General features: G+C 31.2%; 1 long non-coding RNA gene across 1 annotated transcript; it reads left to right on the plus strand.

Annotated features, from left to right (window-relative positions):
• Positions 1 to 4477: 4477 nt before the first annotated feature.
• Positions 4478 to 14867, plus strand: LOC143063985 (uncharacterized). The gene is made up of 2 exons (XR_012975153.1): positions 4478 to 4935; positions 12625 to 14867. It is a non-coding gene; the product is annotated as an uncharacterized LOC143063985 (long non-coding RNA).
• The last annotated feature ends 8948 nt before the right edge of the window (positions 14868 to 23815 follow it).

A 23815-nucleotide genomic window follows, 5' to 3' on the forward strand; every position in this document is an offset into this window, starting at 1 on the left:
CCTTTCGTTTTCTTTAAAGTAGAAAAAGTAGAAAATCATCAAAATAAACATCAGGCTCTATATCATTTATAACACCAGACGTGCAAGCGTGTCGTTTTCATAAGACTCAGAAATGGCTCTCTAATCAAACAGACGGAGCACAAACACACTACGAATATACAGAGCATAAAGATCCTCAGACACCCCTCTCCACACCAAACTCCACACCAAACCAACTCCAAACCCCAATAGTTTTCGCCCTTATATTTTGTGAACAGTAAATTTACAGAAAGTGACCGCATCAATGATATTTATTGTATGTAGAATGATTAATTTGTTGAATATTCTATATAAGAAAAGCTGCCGACATATTCAATGTTCTTTATTATGGCAATTGATTCCGAAATCCGGTAGTCTTAACGTAAATAGATAACATAATTCACTTTCATAACTAGCATTAGAAAGTAAATACTCTTGTTTTGTTATTAAATGGGCGAATATTTTTGTTGTTTAGGAACACTCGGCCGTGTGTTTGTTAAGTTTATATCGTCTTTCTGCCGATTAAAGAAATTGTGAAATATAAATTTGTAAACTGACCGACCTTGATTTTAGAACTTAGAATATTTTTATGCTAAAAGGATTTATACGAAAAATTATTAGAATTTACATCATGGAAATATTAAGATGTCAAATTGTTTTCTATCAATACAACCAGAGATACAAATAAAAAAATAATTTAAAAACAAAAAACAAAAAACAAACACACACATACACAAACATAAAAAAATTATCTCTATGTGGGTTCCAAGTTTAGATTTATGCCTTGTTTTTAGTGTTTTCAACTCAGTGCTTGTAATTTCTACTTAAAACACATAAGGAGATATAATAAATCTTATATCCTTTGTGAACAATTGAAAATGTAACATACAAGAAACGCTTTAATGATCGAGGTTTACCTCAAATCTAAGCGACCGTCCATAACATGCACACTTATACTATGTAGGACCACTATAAATAATATGATAAACACTTCTTTCTAATGATCGAGTTGTAGTCAAAAGGCTTGATGCAAACAGGAAAATTTGGAAAAAAATCAGAGTTGATTTTTTATTTCTCGCCTCGATGAAGTCGAAAAGGTGAGTTCTATGCGTTCTGTTTACGGCGGCGGTGCCAACACGGTATTAGTTTGTGGTTGGGACCTTCTGGTGGTTAGTCACCAAGCAGAATTTTTCACATTGATTTGGTCAGCATTCTCAGTCATCCTTTTGAATACTATTGAATTTTGCTAACTTTTGCTTAGATTACATGTATTAGTGTGCCATTAATAATGTCAGTTTATAGGGAACCACTACTAGTAGGTCAATGATACTCGATATGCAGTTGCATGAGTATTGGCACATTTTCTGTATTGTGAGAAGCAAACGTTATAGTATAAGCAAGATAAATTATACCAATAATGATCAACATCGTCAATTGAAACTATGTAGGATGTATTTACGGTGTATCTTTGAACAATAAATTGTACACATTTTGATTTTTTTATATTTTCTTGAAAATCTATAATATATGTAGGGAAACAGCGAAAATGGTCAGCTGCATAAGATCTACAAATGTGTTATATTACCGATTGTAATTAAAGGTTACACAATTTCAGAGTTGCATATATATTTTCCAGGTATATTATACAGCCTCTTCAGTGTTTTGTTTAGTGTTTTACGTATTGTCCTAGGCGTTTCTGTAGCAGTCTTCTACGTACAATTGAAGCTAGTTGTATTGATAAATAACACCAGTGCCGGATATCTATAATAGTATATTAAGATTGAATATCACATGTGTTATATCAATTGATCAATCCATGATACGCAGTAAAGCATCAAATACGGATTTCTTTACTCTAAATAATGAACTCATTTATATATAATCGGCGATTTTTTTTCAATAGTCTTTATTACATTTCACATTTATTAATTTTACCTATTATACCTACGATGTTGGTCAGTTTGACCAGCTCAACCAAAAATTAATCGACCGTTGTTATTTAACTTTTAATCGTCTGTAAGGTCTTTAGTTTACAAAGCATGTTAACATGTTAAAGGATTGTTCCGCTATCAATAACATAATACTTTGTTATGAAACACTATACTTTAATAGTACAACCATTTAAGCTATGATAGACGAGAATTATAATGACATCTAACATTCATACAATAGATTATTTATGTACTGTAAAATGTTGTGTCTTAATAGAGTCATATAAAATGTATCATTTTCTCTTATACTTTTAACATGTAATCTCGTAAATGCATACATTTGTCTTAAAGCGGATTTTTTTTAAATAAATTTTCGAAAATAGTTTCATGTTAGTTGAACATTGTAAACTAAAAACCAATCATCAACACGTCTACAAAATGTCAATTTCCTCGTATGCCAAGTGTGGGGTTGTGAGGCAATACTTAACTAGTTCCATTCTTTGTCGGAATTGCATTTAAAGTAGAAAATTGCATAGTTTCAAAGAGTCTCTCGAATATAAATTTTATTCTTTTTTGGTTTCGGGTTTCATTTATATTTGTATGGGTTTAAAAAAAAAATTAAAAAAATAAAGATTTGAACTATTCTGTAAGAATTACTTGGGAGACAATCTGTAGGAGTAATTATTCCTACTTTTTATATCATTTTTTCCCCAGTTCCCTAGGTTCCTTTTGTATTAGGATACCTTTTTTTCAGTTTTACACAGCTCACAAATAACGTACTAATATGAAAACATAGAATTCAACTCCACCCACACTAGCTGGTTGTAGACAGTTTGGGCTGGGTTATGTTTTTGGTCCTTTTTACTTGGTTTATGATCCAAGATATTCTTTTGTTTTCGCTTTCAATTCGTAAGATTTGACCTCAAATTAAAAAAAAAAGTTACTTGCACACGGAAATCCTTTCAATAGATGCATGTGTTATTAGGAAGGTAATTGTATGAATATTTCTAAAAAACAAATTGACGAATTTTGGAATAAAAAATCGCATAAACTTAAAACTGTAATTACATGTAATATTTTATTTAGAGGCAATGAATGTTTCAGTAATAATTTTGGGGCAGTACAATTTTCTTCGTATAACACCCATTGGCAATCAATCAATTCATTGGAATGGTGTGGACAAAATTATTACTTGTTACAACAACATCATAAAATGGCAATGATTGTTCAACACATTCAATGTAAGATTGATGATCAGTAATCAATACATAGGTATAGTCAAAGAGAAAAAAAAAATATATTCTAAAACACCCACAACACAACAGTTTTTCATCTCCCGGTACACAGTATTACACACTTAATACAGCCAGACGAAATATTAAAATAAATTATTTCAAACAACTATACAATTCCCTATATGATTTGTAAACTATACGAGTTGTTTGAAGTTTTAGTTTAATGCAGAGGTATGTTTGAACAAACAGTACTTTTTATGGTTTTTACAACCAAACAAGAGCATGTATTGTTTGTGTATACGATCTGTGTCGCAGTCAAGTACTATTATACAATCAGCAAACTTTAGGATAACTTTTTAAGATGTATGACACGTTGTTTTTTGTTTAAATTTGCATTTTCTGGTACAATGTGAGAAAGAACTTTCTTTACAAACACTTTTCATTTCTGTTTTGCTCGGTGGATTCGAATGGCGAATTGTGCACGTATGGCGGGAAACAACAGCGTGTCGACGCAGCCAAGCTAGCCCTTTTTGGGGTTCATGCAATTTACACACAGATTTGATCAAGGATATCTGATCATCGGTAAACTATTTTTGCTTCATGCATAGTATGCGCATTTGAAGAGAGTAAATAAAAACAAATTAAACTAATGAAAAATGGTAAGAGATGCATAGAAAAGAAAAATGAAAGGTGAAAGTTTTTTTTTATTTAATCCTACTCTGAAAAGTTAACTTTAATGTACATCCTAAGAAAAAGAATAACTTACAATATATTGTATTTATCCAGTCTTCAAGTCAAAACAAATGTGTTGGATGCTGCGAGAGACGCTTGTGTTTTTTCTTCTGGACAATTGGACTTTTGTTTTCCAAGACTGTCCATTCTCCTTTATCAAGACTTGGGAATGGTAGATCTAGATTTGACCTGTTGGGGGTTAAGTCATATTAGTTTAAAGTGTACAATGGAAGCCGCAGTACAGAAGATACCAAGGATTCTATGAAAACATAAGTTATTGGAGAAAGGTAGAATCTTGTGTTAAACTTTTTTTTATCTCGAAACTTTAAAATACGTTCAGTAAAAATGCATACTTTTAGATTTTTAGTCATTTTCATTATTTGTTCATTATCGGCATTACAAAAAAAGGAATAACAAGTAATTCATTTTAGGAACAGAAAACACATGATAGTGTAAACATTTCATTACTTTGTTATAAAACAAACATTGATTTTCATTATTGAATCATATTGTTATAATTAGAACATTTGTCAGGTTGTCTTTGTCCTGTATGCAGTGAAGTCATTTTACTATCGATTTTGTGATTTGGTCTGAAATTAAAATTTACCCAATCTACCTACCAAAGGGATTTAATAAAATAACCCATGACCTGTTCACGCACCAAGAAATACGCATTCATAGCAAAAAAATACCTGTGTTGATATAAGTATTATCCGTGTGAAAAGATTACCTGTGCATTTTATTGTATTGAAGATTGAGTGAGGTTCAATAGAACTATAATAAGACCGTTGATTTGTTAGTATTCGTTTTGTTTATCACATTACAACAATTCAAAAGTTAAAATTTGAAATTTATTAGTTTAAAAGATTTACAATTTTTCTGAAAGGAGTTTGGTATTAAGATGCAAGAACAGAGGGATTATTAGAACTTGGAATAATATAAACATTAAACACATGTGTCAATACCATTGATAATAACTGACGTTGATATTTTGAATTTCAATGAAATTTAACTGAAGGGTAAGTTTTCTGTTAAAAATCCTCAATTTCAATATTTTTCACTTTTTACAGCTCTTCCTGTGAGTGCAGTAGTTGTTATTGTGCGTATGTATATATACAGCGATTGAGAAACGTTTGAGTTGGTTCCAGCGCATTTGATTACTAGTAACAGGCAAATAACAATACAATGCTTACAGGCGTTGGTAAACAATATGTGAAGTTATAGGACAGAATTAATTATATTGTATTATACATTTTTTATTCTTTGATTGGATAGTTTCAGGCATCATCTAAAGTTATCTTGCTTGCATTCAAAGTGACTTTCTGCTTACGTTCCGCTGTTTCTATTAGTTCTAAAATGAAATAACATTGAGTGGAAGTTGATATACTGTCTGTGATTGTACAGCTTACGGCACCGTCTTAAGTTATCTCGACTGTCCTCTCTTTTCTCGTCAGAGTCGTTTTTAAGTCTGAAATGAGATGCATACTAGAGTCAGTTAATAAACTGCATAATGGTAAAAGGTGGAACACCTGAGACGACATTGGATTTCTGTTTTATACATTATTTAGCGGTCGTGAAATTCGCTTTATGCTTTTGATATTGTAAAACGCAGATTTTTTTTTTTTTAGTTTTGGAAAAAAGAATATAGATGTTTCCTTGTCTGGCACATAATAAAGTATTTTGGCGAATCTGATATTGCAAAAAGTCTTTACTGTTGCTGAAAACCTACAGTTTTGACATATTTAAAACATTTCAGAACAAGAATTAAGCAAACATGGTTATGTTCTTCTCATATATGTTATGATGGTATGATACTAAACCCCTAACGGGAAGGATTGTGCCTGATGTTCATATGATGAAATCATAATCTTTCAGCCAGTTTAATTAAAGTCTGGAGCTGGCATGTCAGTTAACTGCTAGTAGTCTGTTGTTATTTATGTATTATTGTCATTTTGTTTATTTTCTTTGGTTACATCTTCTGACATCAGACTCGGACTTCTCTTGAACTGAATTTTAATTTGCGTATTGTTATACGTTTACTTTTCTACATTGGTTAGAGGTATAGGGGGAGGGTTGAGATCTCACAAACATGTTTAACCCCGTCGCATTTTTGCGCCTGTCCCAAGTCAGGAGCCTCTGGCCTTTGTTAGTCTTGTATTATTTTAATTTTAGTTTCTTGTGTACAATTTGGAAATTAGTATGGCGTTCATTATCACTGGACTAGTATATATTTGTTTAGGGGCCAGCTGAAGCACACCTCCGGGTGCGGGAATTTCTCGCTACATTGAAGACCTGTTGGTGACCCTCTGCTGTTGTTTTTTATTTGGTCGGGTTGTTGTCTCTTTGACACATTCCCCATTTCCATTCTCAATTTTAATGTATGGTACCAGAAATAAAAGTTCTCATCTTTTTGTGAAGTTTGGAAATATTTTACCATTTAGTTACTGCTTCCTTCAAATTTTGTTAACATCTTTTCCCATTAAGATTGATTTGAATATTTTGAAATTTGCATATATTTATTTCGTTGTATTGACAGTTACGTTTGTGTATATATTTTACATCGATCATGCGTTTTAAAATGATTATCATTTGTTCTTTTGGCAACAGATGTACAATAATTAATGATTTAGAAAACTTAAAACTATTTTACAAAAGCAGCATGTTGTTTGACATTATTTACTGAAGAGTTGCAGATGTTTCTCAATTGTACATTATAAAATTGAATGCTCTGAAAGCCATTTCATATATTGACGAGAAATTAATTATGCGGGATCAGTATCTACTAAAGATTATTTCAATTGGTTGGTTGGTTTGTTTATTGATTGATTATTATATGGGTTTAGTGCTATAACTAGCACGCATTATTCATCTCGCGTTGAAAATTTCGCAAAAAATAACAATGAACATTGCTATAAATTTCCCCTAATGTATTCAAAGTACTGACATTATTATCAAAAGAGAAATTCAAAATCCTATTTGGACGCAACAAATATATTTCAAACTATTTAGATATACATGTATATCTTCAACGTGTACAGAAGCGAACGTCAACTGGCATTCGAAGGAAACATCAGTTAAATATGCATGATACAGCTTTGAAATTTATCAACGATATTGGACTCAGATGCGTTTCTTTAAAAAAAAAAAGATCAGTGACTCAATGGGCGTTTGTTGGACAATTGACGAATTGTAACTGGTGTGTCTGCTTCCCTTCTATAGCAAAGGAGTTGCCTCCTCCCCTTGCATTTGTCCGTTTTGTTTCCTTATACAATGCATAATTATCTATATTCAAAATATTTAGCAGACATCGGAAATAATTTATAAAATAAAAAATGTATTAAATTTATTCAGAGAGCTTTGATTTTAATAGCACATCAAAGGTAACCAATCGGGATGTGATATGATGCCAAAACTTAAGTTGACATATTTGGCGATTATGTAACATTCACATACAAATAAGTATATATAAAAACATCAAAGAAAATCATGTATACATTGCATGAATTGCCGTTCTATCTATGTATCTAAATGTTTAATTTGTTGAGGCTTATTCATATTGCAAGATTGTAGATTTCGAAAAAGAGCAGACTAATGCCGCTACAGCAATCTCACCCGCAAAGTGGAAAGGGATTAATATAAGTTGCAATTGTTTCCCAATCCACTATAATAAATAAATATGTTTAAACTAAACTTGCCCCAGTGACGAAGAAGGGACCAGGGACCAGTTTATTGAAAGTGTCGCATGGTCTTGTATAGTATATATATTCAGGTTACTTGAGAGTCCTTACTATTGAATTTGTCCTAACCTTGCAGAATAGATATATGTACAACTAGCTAAATCGTTATAAAACATGTTATATCTTTGGTTTCATTCATAAACTTGCACGATAATCCATGTAAAGACCACCATGCATTAGGCAGTTTTACTGTACAATAGCAAACAAATCTTGCGATACTCGTAATATATTTCATTAGACATATACATGGACAATATTTGTGTATTAGCTCAGTTACCAATTTCCGAATCCCCAGACAACGAAAACATAACAGGAAATACGTAATCAATCTGTATATTTTTCTTTCAGAATTTTTGAAATTCGTAAAAAGTATGTTTTTATATAAATACAAGATACGCACGTAACATTTACTTCAAATTAGATACTAGTACAATAAATTGAAAAAAAAAGAAACAATCGTTACATATTGTTAAGAAGTTGCAAAATGATAGAGTTTAAACATTAAAAACTTTATTTACTTACTCACACTTCTTTAATTAAACTGTTCTACTGTGCGTTTGTTTATTCAGCATTGGCTAAAGGTATAGGGGAGGGTTGAGATCTCATAAAACAAATTTTGCTCCAGTCCCAAGTCAAGAGTCTTGTATTGTTTTATGCCCCTGCCGTAGCGGAAGGGAAATTAAAATTTATTGTCCGTCTGTACGTACATACGTCCCAATGCTTTTTACTACAAAAACACAGATCAAGTTTGAACTTTGTTGGCATCACTATGACCGTTCTCGAGTAATGCCCCTTTACAAATGGAAAAAAAATGCAAAATTTTTGTCTGACTTCCGTTTGCCTCAACCAAAGGTTATGAAACTTATATATAATGCTTTAATTTTTGCTACAAAATACAGATCAAGTTTCAATTTTGGTGTTCTTACTTTTACCGTTCTAGAGTTAATATATAATCGTTCTTCAGTTATGTGCCTTTATGATTGTATTTAATATGGAAGCGGGGGCATCATCTGTGTCCCATGGACACATTTCCCATTTATTTTTGAAGACACATTGATGGCTTATGGCTGTTTTCTTCTCTTTGGTCCATTCTCAATCTTACATGTGAAACAAAAGGTAACGATACACAAAATACAGCCCCATTTACCTTATTTTACAAGATGAAAGTACAATTTTGAATTATCGTGCAAACCAATCTTGATTTTGCGGTTTTGGTACAAGCGTTTTAAAGATGAATTACGGGTATGTCAAATAATCACAGCATCAAAAGCCCATTTTTTCATTCACGAATTCTGTATTCAGAAACAGTAAAATTTGATACTTTTTTTAATCGTCGTCTCGGAAGATAGTTCTGAATATGTTTTAAAAAAATACTCGGGTAAACATCCATCCATTCAGCCTTTAAATATACATTTAAAGAATTAGAACTTAACTAAGATAATCCTTGAAAAAAGTTTTACCGCTGTTATTCGATATTTACCCATATGTTTACATTTGTTTATACGTTTTGTATAAGGTAAACGTGGTGCAATGTTTTTATATATCATTTCTCATGTAATTCACACCGTGTATAAGTACATGTAATACACTACAAATAGAATAAAGTTTATAACAGGAAAACATTAAAATTTCCGCAACAATTGGTTTCCTATTCTGAGTTATTAACTGTAAAATCGTATGAAAGTATTAATGAAATATCAGGTGACAACAGAGATAAAAAATTGACGGAAAATCTCACAGAGGATCCTTTAATGGGTAATTAAATTTGCGTTTTATCTAATTTGTTTTTTTATGGGCTAATGCAAGTGTATTAAACGACCCTGTCATATAAAATGTGATATATAAGATAACTTTGCAAAAGATTAACCAACTACAGTAGACAAGGTTTTGGTGTAGACTGTATATATTTATTTGAGAATTGAATAAAAAGTAGGCTTCGAAAATCTGTTTATAAAATGCACGAATTTAATTCAAAAACACAAAATTCTGAACAAAAATCTGTATCATCAGATTTTACAACAACTGAATAGCAGATTTTTCTCAACATGTCGATCTAGTACTGTACGAATACACCAGGGGCGGATGCAGGAATTTTCGAAAGGGGGGGTGCTAACCCAGGGCACCCAGGGCAAAGGGGGGGTGCAAAACATATGTCCCGATACAAATGCATTGATCGGCAAAAATAAAGGGGGGTGCGCACCCCCGGAACCCCCCCCCCCCCCCCCCCCGGATCCGCCACTGTACACATTGTACTAGCTTGCAAGGTAAACGTCTGCATAAAGACATGTCTAGGGTCATAGGGTAAAAGATACCAAAACCGAGTTAACATTTAACCTGACCAGTGGTCCGAACCGGAGATTACCCATGTCCGCGGCGAGAGGGATACCACTTAATTAATTTCAAATAAAAGACCAATAAAAGTCTATGAAAGAAATCAAATCACCAAACATTTTTATTTAAAACGAATGAATTTCAAAAGTGAGGCTCGATAGGCTTAAAAGAATCAATTACCCAAAAAAGACGAAAAAAGGCACACATTTGGTAGGAAAGCAATAGGTTCAACATGTCTTAATGTAAACTGGCTAAAAACCTGTATAATAATAATAATAATAATGATAATAAAATAAGAAAGACTAATTATAATACACTAGTACTATCCAATATATTATTTATTTGTACAAATCTCTAAACACTTATAAATCTTCACATGGTTTTGGAGTTTTAATTTAAAAAGAACTCAGTTGTCCTTGTACAGTGTCTGGAGATAAGATTTAAGAAAGACGTATATATATCAGGTATATTTGTCAAACATTTTGTATTGATTTAACACAACTGTAAATAACCAAAGTTCTTAAATCAGTAGATAAAATTTTGTCATTTAAATTGTATGTGACATTTGGTAATACAAATGCAAATAGTTACATCATAGTACTGCATGTTTACACCTTTTTAAAATATAACGAAATCTTAGAAACAATACAATGTTTTGAAAAGAATTGTTTATTCTTATCAAAAGTGCAAATAGAATAGCTGATATTTAGAAAACATATATTTATTTAATCTTATCATCGATGCATTTATATGGTATAACTAAAGGTTGCTAAATGTCTACATGTCATCTGAAATGTAAAGTGTTCCGTCCGGTTCATGATTATCCAAAATAAATAAATGATAGTTGAATGTACTTGCAATTTAGTTAGCCATTCTGATATTTCTTATTATGACCCCCTTTTTAATACATTTAATACCAAGAATTAAAGTAAATATAAGGGGGAAATAAATCAAAATACCAAAATCATTAACGACATTTTACTTTGAATAGATCAAAAAGGGAAGTCCATTCCCAACCGCTTGCGGAATACACATGAATATATGGGAATACTAAAACAGGATTTCTCGTTCGTTTATCTGTTTTCAATCGATGTTTGCTTACAAATCCCAAACCATAATAAAAAAAACTATGGTGTTCCCAGTTTCAATATAGGCCGCATGCAAATTAATAGGAATTTACTTATCTGATTATCTGTTCAAAATGGTCAAAATAAGATAGACATACACTAACGTGCTCTCATTGTATGATATTGAGAATAACATATGAATTGTATATGCTACATGTTCCCACCGAACTTAAATTCTACACACCTTCATTTGGTTTACCATAAGCTCTTGGCCTACATAATTTTAAAAACTGAATGAACTGAGATTTATCTCGTGTAACATTACTAATCCGTAAAGAACTAATCTGTTTTGACAGATTTAATCTGTGTATCAAATGTATTGTTCTAGTTTTGTCTTTTGTTTAATCGTATTTACCGATAATCTTTTTTGAAAGAGGTAGGGTTTTGCTTATGTCTTTGTTGGCGATTTAATGCCCCTTACATCAACGAAGATACAATCTACCACGTACTTCCAAACGTAAAAACGAATCATTGTTAAAAGAGTTGTAATCTTCTTGCTATTTTTTAATCGTTTTTAAATAATTCCCTTCACTGTAAGTTGATCTTCTTGTGTAGCAAAATGAAAACTTACATTACAAATTCCCAATTTATTTTCGAAAAAGTTATGATTTGCCATAACCGATGAAGTCTTTTTCAAAGTCTAACCGGATAACAGATTTTGGTCAAGATGTATTTACTAGCATTTGAAATTTTATACTTTGTGGGCCCGGGTTTCCTTTAAAAATAAAAACTCTCTTATTGAAATTTGATCAAACATTGAAACAACCAATTGTTCAAATACTCAACAAATTGTTTTGGGCCACCAAGTTAATATGTTTTCCATTTATACAGTATTATTATAGTTCTTGTCTGAAAATTGTGTCACGTTAGCAGCCAAGACCTTGAAATGGACAGAAAAAATACTATGAGGGGAGAATTGTTATTTTAAAATGTACACCGAAAATACACAATCAAAATGATGATGTTCGACACAGTTTGCACGTTATAGACCCAACGTCTTACGACGATTCGTATGTTTAGGTTATGTGTTTTTGTTGCCCTAAGCCCTTGGTCAACATACAAAAACAATATTTCAAATTGATGGGGTTAAAAGGACAAAAGGTTTTAAATCCCTAATTGTCTTAAAAAGCAAAGAAAAGAGTTAAAATACTGCAAGACACGCGAATTATCTATTCTTATCCCGCCCCGAAAAACATTGCTTTCGTTACTTTTACAAAACACGCACAAGAAATGTAGAACATTTATATTGCATATATAGCCTATCCGTAAATGAAACAATTTCAAAAATATAAAAATTATATCGTTCAAAGACTTGGAAAGTCGATACAATATAGTACCTTTATATGCGTGTACGTACCAAATCAAGCGAATGTGTTCCTTTATGGTTTTTTTTTCTCTTAAAAATAAAATATAGTTAGATTTGAAACCGAAACTGTATTGGTATTTTTCTATAAAGATATCTTGGACAACAATTTTGGATTGCTAATTAATTATTTTGTTTCTCTTTTTACAGACTATGTGCAATGGACTGACTGCAGATTATAACATAACAGATCATAACACATTATTTTGATATTTTGGAATATTTTCAAGATGTCTTGGTTCAAATTTTGGAAAAAAACGTCGAAGTCGAAAGAAGAGGAATATAAGAAAGAGTTCCGTCGATCCGAATCACTCCGCTTGGCGGACGCCCAAACTGATGCAGAGAGAGAAAAACAAAGATTAAAACATACATTGTCTATATCAAGATCAGGTAGATTCAAACAAAAGAAACGAGAAAGAGGTGGAATTCTAGATAAACCGGAATTCTATGGCGCTGAAACAGACAATAGTGACAAAAATGGTTCTCAAAATACACCAAACTCATCAAATTTTCAAACAGGACAATCTCCAAAAAATACGTGCCGAGACATGCGACAAGTATCCCAAGTGTCCACAAGAAACGCTCCACGACCCCAAATGGTGTAGCGATAGTTTGTATGTTTTTCAAGCATATCAGTGCCTTATGATTGACACATTTTTGTGAACATAGAAATGTCTGTTAAAGACCAAAGTTGTGTGTGGTTGAGAGTTAGAATTTCTATTATTCATCTGTGATTATTTATATACTATTATTTGCGTTAGTGTTAATACGTTTAGAATAAAAGGCCAATTTCGCCTTAAAGAAAATATTTTAGTACAGGGCAAATCTTAACTGAAAAGTATACAGTACTTAACTACAAAATGCATTGCTTCAATAATTATGTGTTATGTATTCTGATGTTATCCGCTTGGTAAACTTGATTTCAAGAACATGCATTGCCCTTTCTACCATTCAATTGGTGTTAGTAAGATTAGTTGAAATATCCCATTTTAATCCAATGTATTGTAAAAATTTCAATATTACAGGATATGAAAACTAATAAGGAATAGTTCACACATAGTTTTACAAGAGAATTTTGACCTAAGGGTGTTTTTCAAGTGCAAGAACAAAACGCATCAAATATGATTGAAATTATTATATTCAAATCAAGTACTTGCTTTTTCATTTTTAATGTCATTTCTCATAGAATATTGTATCATGATCCTGGTTTTGTAACAAGTCTACAGATATGTTTAATATGTACTTTATATAGAAAAAGTTCATGTATTGGTAAAAACTTCATTACACATGACATGCGTCACCTGAACAATTGAGCATGTGGGACATGATAAACAAGTTAACAGTACCGAAACAAAACAAAAGCTTTTTAAAACGAACAGATAGATCCGTCTTTTTATAATACCTTTCAAGTTATTTTTTTTTCAGACGTTGTCATTATTATCTATCCAGCTGTAACAGTACATTGCGTATATTGTATACATATTATACAAAAAGGTTTTAGTATTTGATGAAAATTTTGTTCAGTACCCTTTTTTGAAATGTTCAAATACGACTATGATCTCGGCACCTAGTGTGAAAATAAACGAAAGAGATGAGTTAATGTAAGGAACCAAACAAACGCACTCATTATCCAGTTGGTGACGTTTTAGATAATAGTTCAATGGTTGTCTACGTCCCTCTAAAGGAGAAAGAGAATCTTGTTTTGATGTTGTTTTTGTTTTATTGGTTTTCACTGCTTACATTCTCCCAAGTCAATATCATGAGTGCGTTATATTGTAATTTTACCAGTGAATACATTAATATGACCATCAGATCCTACATAAATCATGAAAAATATTGTATTGTTTTTTAATATATTATAACTGAACACGACAGTATCAGTGCAATTTTCTTGGTCCCACTATACATAGTTTAGATATTGTATACAGTTAATATGTAATTTAGAAATAAGAAGCAGAACGCTATAAACTTATTCCAGGTTTCAAGGTTTCTTTTTTCTAAGAGGAAAAATAAAATTTCTGTACAAGTTTTTTCTACTTTCAAGAATAGTTACTTAATTTCTAGTTTACATTTAATTTTTCTATTGCATCAATGTGCTTTTATTTCAGTGCTTTAAATAATAATATAGTGCTTAATAAAAAAAAATATACAATTATATCAAAATGTATATGAAAATGACTTACTGTGAACAGAATTATGAAATTACTACATGTACATTGTATATTTAACTGTCTCATATTTGATGATGTTATGCATAATTCATTTCATTTTAATTTGTCTTAATTTGATGTTTTATATGATTCATATTCTATATTGAAGAGGGATGAATCCATGTATCCCAAGAAAATGTGATTCATATCATGTCCAATAATGAAATATAAAAATACCCTGTATTATTGAGTTTATCATTTATGCTTTTCATAAAATCCATTTGTTATATTTTTCTGTCAATGTACAACCAATACCACTTTAAACAAAATGCCAGCAACCAAAACCATTTTTGACAAGAAATCGTGGTTAGATATTGAAGCAACTTTGGAATTACTATTTTGTCTTCTCCGTTGTATATGGACATTTGCTAGTACAAATAGTTGATAAATGTAGCAGCTGCTAGGAACAAACGTTTATATTTCAAGTATTTAAGTGTGAAATTCAGTGGTAAATGTACTGCTATTAGTTTGAATCTTTTTTGACAACCAAGAATATAAAATTTGCCTTGAATAGATATGTATGGTAGATCTAACAAGGTCAAGAAGTAAGATTTGAAAAGGTTAAGGTACCTTCTCATCCTAGATGAAATGACATTCCCCTTCCAAATAATTGAAACATCTTTTTAAAACATATTATATATCTTCACAGTACGTAATTTGTAAATCATATTTCAAAGTGGTGAAGTTAATATATTTGATATTTTCATTGTTATAGATTTTAAGTTCATTTATCGGAATGACTTAACGAGTCTATGGTAGAATTGCTGTATCATTAAATATTAACCTTTTAATAAAAGCACAAAGCAGCGATAAAAATTAAAATATTACATAGAAAGTTAATCTGCATTTTACATTTAGTTCATTCTACATCTTATCAATAATGTATTATATTGTAATAAGTCTTCTACGGAACAGTAATCCTTATGTTAATGTGCACAATGAAAAAATGAGGCCAGACTTGTCAGTTTAATCGACACATTATAAACTTCTTTGACATTTTCTTCGTAGTATCGAAAGTGTTAACCCTTTGAATCAAGGCAACTTAAAGTAAACTTTTTATTATTTCATTTTATATAGTGTAAAATAAATCGCAAGATATCAAAGGGGTAGTCAAACTATTATAAGTCGGAGACAAACACATGGAAAAAGCCATGACAGAACACTAACTAACGAAAGAAAAACAACAGTATTGAACTCTTCAAAAAACAACACTAACTAACGAAAGAAAAACAACAGTATTGAACTCTTCAAAAAACAACATAGACAATTGAAGACTTACAAAATGCAGCGTCAGGACCCATATCACAAACTTGAAGGTGATTTCAGGTGATCTGGAAGGGTAATAAGATTCTGCTAGACGTGTGACACCATCCAATTGCTCATCGTCCTTAAAGTACAAATTCGGTAATTAAGTCTAAATCGGAGACGTCAAACTGTATATTTATGTTTAAAAGTAACTTGGTTTTATAAGTTCTAAAAAAAAAAGAAGATTTTTTTCATTTTTATGTAATTGTTGGACTCGAGCAAACGGTGTACGAAGTTTTTCAAGAAGGGTCAATGCATACATTGTGACATCGATGTATAAGTTCTTATCACCTAAGACAGAACTTGATATATGTCTCTATTTGGCACGGATATCTTTCATTGTTCAGCGTTAACAAAATAATGTCGGTGTTATTTAAAATAGCCTTATACCACACTACAAACCATTAAAGTCTGAAATGGCCTATATCTGTACTCGACTGTACTGATTTTTACTCGACCAGTCTGAATTGGTCTGACTTTTACTTGACATTACTCGATCCCAGTCTGAACCATACTTGACTGTACTGAATCGTACTTGACCCTTATCTTTGCCGTTGAAAATAGTCTGAACTATTACTCGACCAGTCTGAAACAGTCTTAACCCATTCTTGACATGTACTCGACCTATTGTTCCAGTCTAAACCATACTTAACCAAAAGTCAGAACAATACTCGACCAGTCTGAACCATACTAGACCAAAAACCCTCTACTTTTTTAACTGTTTAAATAAATTTCTTTTTAACTGACATACATGTATATAACAACAACCAACAAAATTTATAAAAGATTTTAACCTTATAAAAGAAATATATCTCCGATTATATTTAGGATAAAAAAAATATATTATATATAACTTATATCAAAAAGGGATAAAATTAAATAAATGAATAAAATTATTTTTCTGATTAGTGGTGAAATATAAAGTATAACCTCTGCTTGGGACAATCTCATAAATAAGATCACACCTGGTCAGAGGTATTAAATTCTAAATAACATTGATTCAAAATTGCAACATCCTGTTTAAATTAAATAACAAGGCCTTTCGAATATACATGTATGTAGTAGATAAGTAATACACGAATTAAGAAAATAGGGCTTCCTTTTTACCTGTAAAAAACAAATGTACTGAGTTAATTAGAACAATATTAAAGTGCTTTATGTATGCCGTTAATTTGACAAAAAATACTTAAATTAATTTAAAATTTTTACTGTTACTTTGGAATACATTCCCTTTTTTAAAAAGGTTATCAAGGATTTGTATAGTAAATACAAATCCTTGGCTTAAGTTCATGGTGAAAATAGTCCAATTACCATAAAATACTTTAGAAATATTATTAAAATTTGAATAATATTGAAAATATTAGTCACAATTCATTTTTTTAGATTATTTGATCAGCTTGTTTTATTTATATTTTAAAAGTTGATATATATTATTATGTAAATGTTGATTAATATTGAGTTGAAGTTATATTATGATTGATTATTGTGAAATTTAATTTCAATACTGTATTGAATACATTTTTAATTTCAAGTTGTTGTTTAAATTTCATTTTTATAAAAAAAATTCCTAAATTGATAAAATTCAGTTAATAGATACAAAGAATAGGTCTAGTTTGGTTAAGACTTGGTCGAGTATGGTTCAGACTAGGTCAAGTATGGTTCAGACTAGGTCGAGTACGGTTCAGACTAGGTCGAGTACGGTTCAGACTAGGTCGAGTACAGTTCAGACTTGTAAAAAACGGTTAAGTACTGGTCAAGTACACATTCAGACTGTTAAGTATAGTTCAGGCTACAGTCGAGTATTATTAAGTAAATCTCAGACGAATTCAGACTGGTCGAGTAAAAATCAGTACAGTCGAGTACAGATATAGGCCATTTCAGACTTTTAATGGTTTGTAGTGCCAGGGGTAGCCAGTACATTATATTTCTTAGGAAAAATAAGCTTTCTTCAATTGCCAATGCACAATACACATATATTATGTGTCATTTTGTTAAACAGTCTCATTAGTGACAATACACTGAGTATAGCTATCTTATTCGCCATTGAAATGAATCATCTAATCCAAATCTTTTCTGATTCATTCGAGCGATTGCCATTATAGGTGACAAGGTTAACATAATGTGTTATCCATATTCAATCGAAGAAAATTGTCAATTGTTTTACACAATTCAATTTGATTTTAAAGATTGTCCATGTACATGTGTAGTAGACACCTTAAAATTTTTATCACAAAATTTATTACAAAAGCGGACAAAGTTTTTGTTTTTGTACATATATTTTTGACAAAAAGATATACAAAGTAGACAACAAATTTTGTACATTTCAATTGTTAACTTTATTCTTAAGTTTCATTTTAAAATGAAAATTGTAAAACATATTTAAATTGTAAGATTTAAAGTTTTATGAGACAGACATTGACAGATGTCATACTGGGTAGTTATGTTGTAATTCGTCCAAATGACCATCAAAATCTGAAATTAGAATATACTTAAATAATTTTGTAGAATAGCGGCTTGATTGAAGAGTAATGTAAGTTCATTCAGATAATTGTAATATTACTTTATATTTAGTTACACTACAGCCCAAAAAGTGACGAGTTATTATAGACCCCACTGTGCTGTTTTGGCTGAATCCGCTTTGTTTTTGTTTTTATTTTGTATTGTTGTTGTTGTTGTTGTTTGGTTTTTTAGTTGTTGTAGTTGTCATTGGGTATTTGTGGAGGGTTGGGGTCGCTACAACTGTAAGCCAGCGTAGGTAGAAACAGTTGTTTGTTGAATACTGTTGCAGTTAAAACAAAAAGAAGGTATCTTATCAGCCCTTGATGTATGTTCCGAAGATTCAAATTATAAGAGTTGAACCAACAAAACACCCCGAATCAAGATATGTTATGAGTAAACACAGGCTTATTAAAAAAATTGCCAGCAATACCAAATCCCCATTAATGAAAATAGCCTTCAGATATGACAACAGATATCATTCAATAATGCACAAGAAATAGCAAAAGTTTTAAACTAGTTATCCATGCAAGTTAGAATCAGCATCACGACAGGTGACACATGTGGAGCAGGATCTGCTTATCCTTCCGAAGCACCTGAGATCAGCTCCAGTTTTTGGTTCTCCGTCTTTAGTTTTCTGTGTTGTGTTTTGTGTACTATTGATTGTCTGTTCATCGTTTTCTATTATAGCCATGGCGTTGTCAGTTTATTTTCGACATGAGTGTTAAGGTCTATATCTCTTGTGTATCTTGCGCTTATCTTTTAGAATAATGTTAATGGGATAGTGTCTATTATGTTGCACACCATGAATTTAATTTTGACATCGTTGAGCACAAATCTAATAATATTTAATTTACACCAAGTAGGCGGCGCACCTCTTGTTCTTTCTTTTTTTTTATGCGCTATCGTCGAAATCTACATTTGTTTACATTATCTTTTAAAGTATTGATATCGGACTCTTTAGTATAATTTTTATTGCAATCTATAAACTTATGTTACATATAATATGTTAACACATTGGGTGACAAAAGAATAATAGTATGTATGTTGTTTATTATCATACTTAATGCAAATTTATTCTTCATATAAAGTTTATCCGTTGTAATTCACGATTCAAAACTCATTCATGAAGTTTAGGCTAAGAACAAGTTTATTGACCGGAAATTAATTTCTGTAGGGGGATAAAGACTATGCTCTAATAACCCCATTTCTGAATATTGTTCATTTATTTCATTGAAACAGTTTGAAATGTCTATGTCTGTATGAATAAATAATGTTTAAGATCACGAATAATGAACTATGTGATTTCTCCGTTAACGTTGAATGAACGAACACATCCTTTTTGAATGATAGAAAATCAAAACAAAGTTAACTAACACTCCACAATTGTTGATACTATAGAAATATTTACCAGGATTCTAATTTAGTACGCCAGACGCGCGTTTCGTCTACATAAGTCTCATCAGTGACGCTCATATCAAAATATTTATAAAGCCAAACAGTTACAAAGTTGAAGAGCTACCAAAAAGGCTACCAAAAAAGTCTTATAGAAATAACTACATATGACAATTGGCAAATTACAAAGTGAATAAAATTGGCATTTTCTACTTATCTTATTACCAGGCATATTTATTAAGAGCAAATATTATATTTTTCGGATGGCAGTCAGAATAACGTATACAAGCAGGTTATTTATTTGTACGTACTCAGCCCTTGTTAGCCAATATATTGAATTGAAAACCAGTCCCGTGTAAAGCAGGGTAATTCTATGTCATCGTTCTGATAGAATAAAAAATAATTCTGATACCTAGAGATCATTGTATTAGTTCTGCCTCCTTTTCACGGGTCATTTATATATATTTTGTCTGTCTCAGTTACTGGGCTTATCATTGTTTCCCATGAAAGGACAGACTGTCTGATAAATGTAAGGCATGAATATATATGCATACATGTCTGATACATGTATGTATGCATATATAATCATGCCTTACCTTAATATATATTTATCGAAGGACTTATGTCCAGTGGATTATAAAAATTAAGAGTTAATGGTACATTTATGATTGTCAAAGCTACATTTATCTACCAGAGATCAAATGACTTATAAAAATTTGCGACAACAGGTCACCACACGACCTTCATCAATACGCAAAAATAATTATACCTTTATCAGTACCAGCTATAAAAGGCCTCGAAATGGCAAATGTAAGTTTACCCATTATCAACATATCTTTATAATCAAGCAGAATGTTGATCTTCAACCACAATTAATGAAACGCAACAGATCCACCATACTTTTGTTAGTCAAAATTATGACCAAACACAGCAATTGAAGTTGGGCATATACATGGTTACAAAGGATTCATATTTTCAAAATTTGTGAGGGTATAGATGGGGATTTACAGCATAGAGAATGATGGGCAAAAATAAATAGCATATAGAATTATGTAGTGCTAAAATATAAACAATGAAGAAGGATGGACAAACCGTATAATAAATAGAGGAGAATCGCGTGAAAAAAATAAGAATACACCAATGATTGACCCTAATCCAGACCCTAATTTGTAATGCAATTGTATAAAGGGCTTCAATTGGTGATTAAAAACACTGATTTGAGGAAAGAAAGGATAATAATTTGCGATAACTGTGACGCAAGCATTTGATAAATGGACGAAGAATTGAAGCTGGGCGTAGAATTGACTCTTAGTAACTGTTATTCCAGTTTTTTTTTTAATTAAATAGATCTAGAGATCACATAAGAATAATCACGAAATCAAGAAAGACAGTACAGTAAATGACAACGACATCCACCGATGATATAAGAGTCTTTAAATGATCGTTATTTAACTATTACCTGAACCCTACCTTTCAGACATTTATTCGAATCCGATGTTCCCGCCGATTACGCAATGTTCCGTTGTTACTTAAATATACGAGTGAAAAGACAATAACTTGGCAAGATGTTAAACAGTTTCAACGACAGCCAGTAATGAATCTTTTGACTACTGAAAATAGGTATCATGTTATACAACTCAATTCAAATATGATATCTGATCTTACAGAAAATCGGGATTCATTACTCAATCAAACCTACATTTGAAATATGAGAACGATGGAGTTATCTCTCTTTGTCCAAATCCAGGTAAATATTCGGTACATATACATACAAAATGACGTGATTACATTCTGTAAGCTAAAAGTTTTGTTTATACAATAATACAGTTGTTTTTCTAATATCTGAATAGTTTTATTGTTGAGTTTCTTCATTATGTTTTGAATAATTACATTGAATGTTATTAATCTACCATTCAAGGGTACCTGCCACTGCTGGTGGAGGTTTAATTCCCCGAGAGTATCACCAGCCCAGTAGTCATCACTTCTGTGCTTACATGAGTTATCATTGATATGGTCATATTTATAAATTAACTGTTTACAAAACTTTTGAATTTTTTGTAATCCTAAGGCTTTTTTAACTCGGGAACATATTACCTTAGCTGTATTTGGCATGGAATTTTGGTCCTCTATACTCTATAACTTCGTACTTTATTTGGCTTTTTTTTTATAATTTTTTGGATTCGAGCGTCACTGATGAGTCTTTTGTAGACGAGACGCGCGTCTGGCGTAAATACAAAATTTAATCCTGGTGTCTCTGATGAGTTTATTTCCTTGGTTAATAAAATTATTACATCGTATCCTTTAGTTATCTTTCGTAGACGAAACGCGCGTCAGCTGGCGAACACAATTTTGATCCTGGTATTTATGATGAGTCTATTTAGATATCATGAACTGATCAAAATGAACATTAAGTTGCTATTATCGGAAATATATAGAAATTGAGAGATAACGTATAATTTTACATGTATGCATTGTAAAAGCAGGAATATAATACAAAAAGGTATTAAACACCCATCTTTTAACGGTGATACTATTCATATTCATAAATCAAACAAGTTTGGGAATTGTTCTTGAAATACTTCGTTTTGGCATGAAAGACTTACTTCTATTGTTAAAGGATTATATTTTTTATTTATTATTTTAAATTTTTCTGCAATATCCTTTACAGATTTTTTCATAGCACCGGTAAAGATCGGGACTTCATGTTTATTATTTTTTTTTTAAATAATATCAGAACAAAATGAATAGTATCCAAAAACACCGAACTCCAAGGAAAATTCAAAACAAAAAGTCCTGTATCCAATCAAAAAGCTCAAACACATCAAACTAATCGAAAAGGATGGTCAATTCCTGATTTTGTACAGACATTTTCTTATGTAAAAAATTGAATATGTTCCCAATATGCCATTTATAATGTATTATTAATTCATAAAAATATCGATAATAAAAATAATAAAATATCAGTTATTTGATAGAAAGCCCATTATATATTGACAAAGGGGAGGAGTTACTTATCTGTACCAAGGGATAGGAGACGGATAAAAGGGCATTTAATTGGTATTTCTTAATGTCCGCTTACCCAATCGGCTCTTGTTATTTTCCTTCTAAAATTTTGTTGTTTCTATTTTCACATATTTTGTCCCACTTGTTATTTCATTTCTATTCTTAAAAAATTCTGCTGACCAAAGGACGATAACTCATTATATATTATTAATTCATATCGAGATGATATATCACAAATTTTACCTTATTCAAATGTGAAGAAAAATGGACGATGCTAGTTGTTTAGTGATTCTTATTTTACGCGCCTATAATAATAGTTGGTTTTCTTCTTTGGATCTGGAATATATACTACATCTTCGCTTGAGGGGGTTACGATCCACTCCATCGCAGGTAATGGATCGTAACCCCGTGCTAGCGAAGATGAATTATTATATATTAATAATTACTGTGGGATTTAATCACTTGATGTGTTGGAAGAAATATTTAAAAAAAAATCACTCGGTTGAGGTGGATACTTAGGTATCATTCCATTTAAAATTGAGTCTTTAATCGAATACTCGATAGTCTGGATTTGGTTTACAGAAAAGATAATAAGAGAAAATAAGAACAGAACAAAATCCTCCCATCCAGACTCTCATTTACATGGTTACAATTTTTACAATGAAATTGATATCTTTTCGACAATTATTCGGACATTCTTTGTGTCTGTTAAACAAACCAGAAACAAATGCAAGTCAAACATTGTAGCATCAACTGGAGCAATATAACTGACATTTGTAACTTAGATTGAAAGGATTTTTGTATGGACTGAAATAGTGCGATCTACTACATGCACAAAGGAGAAAGTACTAGGACATAGTACTTCCTCACAGAATTAAACAAATTTTTAAAAGAATAAACTCGATTCTTTGGCCTACGATATGTGAAAAACT

This window comes from Mytilus galloprovincialis, chromosome 2, assembly GCF_965363235.1.
Source record: "Mytilus galloprovincialis chromosome 2, xbMytGall1.hap1.1, whole genome shotgun sequence".
Taxonomy (NCBI): Eukaryota; Metazoa; Mollusca; class Bivalvia; order Mytilida; family Mytilidae; genus Mytilus; species Mytilus galloprovincialis.